Source organism: Odontomachus brunneus, unplaced genomic scaffold (genome assembly GCF_010583005.1).
Source record: "Odontomachus brunneus isolate Ranch 3 - 2012 unplaced genomic scaffold, Obru_v1 Obru_scaffold_181, whole genome shotgun sequence".
Lineage (NCBI taxonomy): Eukaryota > Metazoa > Arthropoda > Insecta > Hymenoptera > Formicidae > Odontomachus > Odontomachus brunneus.
In genome coordinates, this window is record NW_022639631.1 from 642,757 (window position 1) to 649,389 (window position 6,633).

A 6,633-nucleotide genomic window follows, 5' to 3' on the forward strand; every position below is an offset into this window, starting at 1 on the left:
TTACTAATATTATATGCTGTCTGGGTTAATACTTTTAATGTTAACAGTACTTTGCGTAAGTATTTCATCACTTAGCAAAGTATTATATATTAGTATTTAAATATTGACAATGTTCTGCGTAAGTATTTTATCACTGGACGAAGTATTACATATTAATATTTAAGTATTGAAATCAATCATAAGATAGGATTTGTAACATTAAATATTGAAATACTTGAGTACTAAAAGCTGTATTTGAATCACAGAATATTACTAAATACTGTACTTTTAATACTGAAAATAAGTAATTAATCAATGATTCTTAGTATGATATTTCTATAAGGGCATGAATATAATGTTGGTTTTAAATAAAACTTAAAACTTTAATTGTTGTACTTAAGTAAAAGTGACACTTCACGTGATTTAACTTATGCAAATTTTAACAAGATAAAAGCAAATTAAAATAATTTTTATGTTTTTTTATTTTGATAGATATTTTGATAGATTTAAATTTTAACTTTTTCATTTTGTTTGAAGGCAAAATAACGTTGGTACAACTAGGCTCTAAATATTTTACGCTACATTGCTAGCAGTTTTAAAATTATATGATTTTCTACTCAGCAATTAGTAATATATACTTAACAAACATGTTTGTTAAGCAGTACTGATTTTTTCACTGTATCATTAACTCTTACAAAAAATTTTTAATAATTACACGAAACTTATTGGTCGATAGTAGTTTTGACACTAATATAAAGTAGTAATTTTAACAGTAATAGTAATTTCAAGTGAAGCTGCTGTTAGACCCTTATAGAAAAGTATCACTGGCTGTGGCCAGTAATAAATAGTAATTTTATTACTAGTACGAGTAATAAAATTATTGAACGACAGTAATTATCACTGGCCAAATTATTACTTATCAGTATTACATTTCTATAAGGGGGTTGGTGCAGAAAGAGGAATTAAAAATAGCTCACTTGGAATCCTGCGTTTTACTGCAGAACTTTGAGAATGATTACTTTAACGGAAGCTTAGTAAAAGTAGTTCTTAATGTTTTGATACAGCTCGATTTGTGACAGATTCAATGTTGGTAGAAGTATTGCATTACATGTGACATGACGTGTTATTAATGTTCTTGTTGAGCTGGCACTTCTTTTTATAAGATGACCTACATGCGAAGAAGTCAATAAAATATGGTCCGCATTCGAAGCCACCAGTGATTTCCCAAAAATCATTGGTGCAATTGACGGGACACATATTAATATCCCAGCTCCAAAACATAATCCAGAGACTTATGTTAACTGGAAAGACCATCATTCTATTCAACTGCAGGTAATGTGCAAATTTATATTATTTTGATATAGTTCATACGATGATCCTACAAATATATTTGGACTGATTAGATAATAATTATGGTCCATTTACACTAACATTATTTTAGTAACGTTGATCTAACTGGAAACAATAGAAATCTTAGTGTAGAAAACAATTTGTATTAACAAGCGCAACATAGCTTTCTATGTCAAATGTTTTTTATCAATTTTGTTTTACATGTTTATTTTTTAGACTATCTGTGATGACAGTTGTCACTTTATTCATTGCTACACTGGGCACGTTGGATCGGTTCACGATCAACGAATATTCCGACTGTCAGAGGTGCAGTCTTACTTGGGAGATATATCCAAATTCCCAGATGATTGTCACTTGGTCGGAGACCTAGCGTACAAATTGCATGACAATTTACTAATACCGTATAGAGACAACAGACATTTGACAGAACGTCAAAAAAATTACAACTTTTGTCATGCATCTGGAAAGATAGCCATCGAAAGAGCGTTTGGGCTACTAAAAGGAAGATTCAGAAGTCTTCTCTGACTATACTTCCTATGAACTTCCTATGAACGAGTCGACTTAGTTCCGAGACACATTATTGCATGCTGCGTGCTGCATAATATATGCTTAATAAAAGGTGATGAACTTGAAGTACACTTCGACGAGCACGTACAGGACATCGCTGAAGAGGCTAATGTTGATAATAGTCATATTGCTCATACTGGTGCCATTAAAAGGGACTTAATCTGTGAAAGATTTATCATGAGAAATGCGTAAAATCTAATATTTTACAAAACTATGAAAATGAGTATGTTGTCATTGTATTTATATTTTTTGTAATATCTTATAATTTCTGCCTTTTCCTTTTCTCTCTATCAAATTGGAAATGTATATGTATTTTATATATACAACTACCCAGTAAACAAATTGAATGCAGACTGCGCGCAGATTGGCAGCAAATTTGATCAAAAACCTACAGCAAAACCATAGCCATCTGTGACTACATTAGGCTACGGTTTTGGCGACAGATCTTGCTGTCGGACAAATGCCAATTTTGCAGCAAAAACCATGCAAAGCTTTCAATGCAGCAAGGTTTGCGCGGTTTCTGCTGCCAATCTGTCGTCAAATCGCCACAAGCTCTGCGCGGATTTTGCTGCAAATCCGACAACAAGCTGTGCCACAAATCTGACGGCAATTTGGCAGCAAGATTTGATATAACAGATCCTGCATCAAATTTGTTATCTATTTGCTATCAAAAGTTGATAGCAAGCTCTGCTCAAAATTTGTTCGCGCAGATTTAGCTATCTGAGTATGTACTACATTAAGAACATACTTGTTATGTTTTGTTCCAGGTTAATGGTCTGATAGTTTGGTCGTGAGTTTGTGTCAGGACATCTGTGGTTGACACTAGAGACAGTATTGTTCCATGGGCGTTACAGTTATGTACATTAAGATACACTATGTAATTTATAAGTAAAATATCTCTATGATCATGTATGATAACTTTTTTATTATCTTAAACATTGTGTATTTGTGGAAATATTCTTTAAATGCTAAATGTAAGTGAAACGTTTTTATTGTTGCACCAGTATTTCTTTAAATTAGTTATCCATGTAGAAACCAAAATAATATTGTCATGTATAGCCCCGTGAAGTTAGCACCCCCAATATTCGAAAAAATACAATTTCTAAAACTAATTAGTTTGTTCATCGTTTGCACATGTTTGCATATCAAGAATTTTCGTTTGCACACCTCTAGTTTTAAAGTTATTGAAAAAATAATTTTGGGGGAGCCAACTTCACACTAGCCCCTCAGCATTCGAGAAAGTAAACTTTCTTTAGCTCAAACGATTGCACATCGTTTGCACATGTTTGCACATCAAGAGTTTTCGTTTGCATACATTTAGTTTAAAAGAAATTTAAAAACAATTTTGGGGGGCTAACTTCACACTAGCTCCCCAAGTTGCTCAAACTTGAGTCACAATGCATGTAATCGATAGATTTTCGTTTGTACATTTCAAAACAACTCGAATTTTCGTTTGCACATCTCTAGGAAAAAAGTTATTTGACATTAAACTTTGGAGAGGCCAAACTCACACTTGGCAAAATTTATAACTGCAAAATAAAATTGTTTGACGTATGATATCGTTAGATCTTTGTTTGCACATTTCGAAACAAGTCGAATTTTCGTATGCACACCTCTAGAAAAAAAGTTATTTAACATTGAATTTTGGGGAGACTAACTTCACATTTGGCGAAACCTAGGTTAAAATTGAAGGAAAAATATGTTTGACGCATGATATCGTTAGATTTTCGTTTGCACATTTCGAAACAAGTCGAATTTTCGTTTGCACATCTCTAGAAGAAAAGTTATTTAACATTGAATTTTAAGGAGGCTAAAGTTACACTTGCCGAAATTTATAATTGGAAAAACATTGACTGACGCATGATATCGTTAGATTTCACTTGGCGAAACCTAGATTAAAATTGCAGGAAAAAATTGTCTGTCGCATGATATCGTTAGGTTTTCGTTTGCATATTTAAACAACTCGAGTTTTCGTTTGCACACCTCTAGAAAAAAAGTTATTTAACATTAAACTTTAGGGTTTCAACTTTACACTTGCCGAAATTTATAATTGTAAAAAATATTGTCTGACGCATGATATCATTAAATTTTCGTTTGTACATTTCGAAACAACTCGAGTTTTCGTTTGCACACCTGTAGAAAAAAAAAGTTATTTAACATTAAATTTTTGGGGGGCTATTTTCACATTTACCAAAACTTAGGTTATAATGCAAAAAAATTGTTTGACGCATGATATCATAATTCGTAATGTGCAAACGGAAATCAATATCAATAACAATATCATGCGTCAGACAATTTTTAACTGCAATTATAACATAGGTTTCGGAAAGTGAAAAAGTTAGCCCAAAATTCAATGTTAAATAACTTTTTTTCTAGAGATGTGCAAACGAAAATTCAACTTGTTTCGAAATGTGCAAACAAAAATCTAACAATATCATACGTCAATTTTTTCAATTTTTTCCTGCAATTTTAACCTAGGTTTCGCCAAGTGTGAAGTTAGCCCCCTAAAAATTCAATGTCATGTAACTTTTTTTCTAGAGATGTGCAAACGAAAACTCGACTTGTTTCGAAATGTGAAAAACGAAAATCTAACGATATCATGCGTCAAATAATTTTTTCCTCCAATTTTAACCTAAGTTTCGCCAAGTGTGAAGTTAGCCCCACCAAAATTCAATGTTAAATAACTTTTTTTCCAGAGGTATGCAAACGAAAATTCGACTTGTTTCGAAATGTGCAAACGAAAATCTAACGATGTCATGCGTCAAACAAGTTTTCCTGCAATTTTAACCTAAGTTTCGCCAAGTGTGTAGTTGCCCCCTCAAAATTCAATGTTAAATAACTTTTTTTCTAGAGTTGTGCAAACGAAAATTTGACTTGTTTCGAAATGTGCAAACAAAAATCTAACGATATCATGCGCCAGAGAATTTTTTTCTGGAATTTTAACCTAGGTTTCGCAAAGTGTGAAGTTAACCCCCAAATTTTCAATGTTAAATAACTTTTTTCCTAGAGTTGTGCAAACGAAAATTTGACTTGTTTCGAAATGTGCAAACAAAAATCTAACGATATCATGCGTCAGAGAATTTTTTCCCGGAATTTTAACCTAGGTTTCGCCAAGTGTGAAGTTAACCCTCCAAAATTCAATGTTAAATAACTTTTCTTCTAAAGGTGTGCAAACGAAAACTCGACTTATTTCGAAATGTGCAAACGAAAATCTAACGATATCATGCGTCAAACAATTTTTTCCTTCAATTTTAACCTAGGTTTCGCCAAGTGTGAAGTTAACCTCCCCAAAATTCAATGTTAAATAACTTTTTTTCTAGAGGTGTGCATACGAAAATTCGACTTGTTTCGAAATGTGCAAACGAAGATCTAACGATATCATACATCAAACAATTTTATTTTGCAGTTATAAATTTTGCCAAGTGTGAGTTTGGCCTCCTCAAAGTTTAATGTCAAATAACTTTTTTCCTAGAGGTGTGCAAACGAAAATTCGAGTTGTTTTGAAATGTATAAACGAAAATCTATCGATTACATGCATTGTGACTCAAGTTTGAGCAACTTGGGGAGCTAGTGTGAAGTTAGCCCCCCAAAATTGTTTTTAAATTTCTTTTAAACTAAATGTGTGCAAACGAAAACTCTTGATGTGCAAACATGTGCAAACGATGTGCAATCGTTTGAGCTAAAGAAAGTTTACTTTTTCGAATGCTGAGGGGCTAGTGTGAAGTTGGCCCCCCCAAAATTATTTTTTCAATAACTTTGAAACTAGAAGTGTGCAAACGAAAATTCTTGATGTGCAAACATGTGCAAACGATGAGCAAACGAATTAGTTGTAGAAATTGTATTTTTTCGAATATTGGGGGGACTAACTTCACAGGGCTGTCATGTATTATATTTTCACGTTATGCAAGTGTTATTCGGCAAATTCTTTGATTTTACTTTTATTGTTTTCTTTTATATACGTTTAAAAATGTAATTTCAAAGTAAATTCCTCACAATTGTAGTCGCAACGTTACTACAAATATAAATATACACAAATAAAGTACATAGTTATAATAACTTTATTTCTCTTTTTATTATTTTCATATATAACATATAACGCTTATAATTCGACTTTCGCTTAGAATACTTTTCCCATATATAAGATAATATTCCCATATATAAGATAATATTAATAGATTAACGCTTATAATTCGACAAAACAGTATAAAGGCACGGCGGTAGTTTTGTACATCTTATTTTGTATAACTAAAAAAGTTTTCATGCCCATTTTTAAAGAAAGTAAATAAAAGTTGCAAATTTTTAAAAAATTATATATCTTGCTTATAGAGAAGAATATTAACGGAAGTTCTGCTTGAAAGAAATACATGAAACAGTGTATAAAAAAAAAAAATAAATTTTTACAAATTTTCAATTATAATATCTAACTTATCAAGAAGTTTCTTTTTATTGCCATGCTTTCTTCGTGTCGCCTGTCTCTCCCTTTTTCTGCTAATGTACGACTTTCAATTATACTTGTTGCAATGTCATTGATTCTACGTTTTCCTGCGAATACATATACAGAGTGGACCATTTTAATCCATCCAGTCGAATATGTCGAAAACCAAGCACGGGAGAGAAAAATTTTTCAGACAAAAGTTGTTTGGTTTCGAGGGGACCATAAGATGGTACCATTGCTTTGACCTTGAAGAATTATTTGAAAGTCACATGAAAGTCACCTCAATTTTTTTAAACGGCATC

The 6,633-nt window shown here is 32.0% G+C and overlaps 2 pseudogenes; one reads left to right on the plus strand and one right to left on the minus strand.

Moving 5' to 3' along the window:
* Positions 1-1,854, plus strand: part of LOC116851617 — a 7,419-nt pseudogene extending 5,565 nt beyond the window's left edge.
* Positions 1,855-6,316: 4,462 nt separating this feature from the next.
* The window catches only part of LOC116851612, a 6,961-nt pseudogene continuing 6,644 nt past the window's right edge, over positions 6,317-6,633 (minus strand).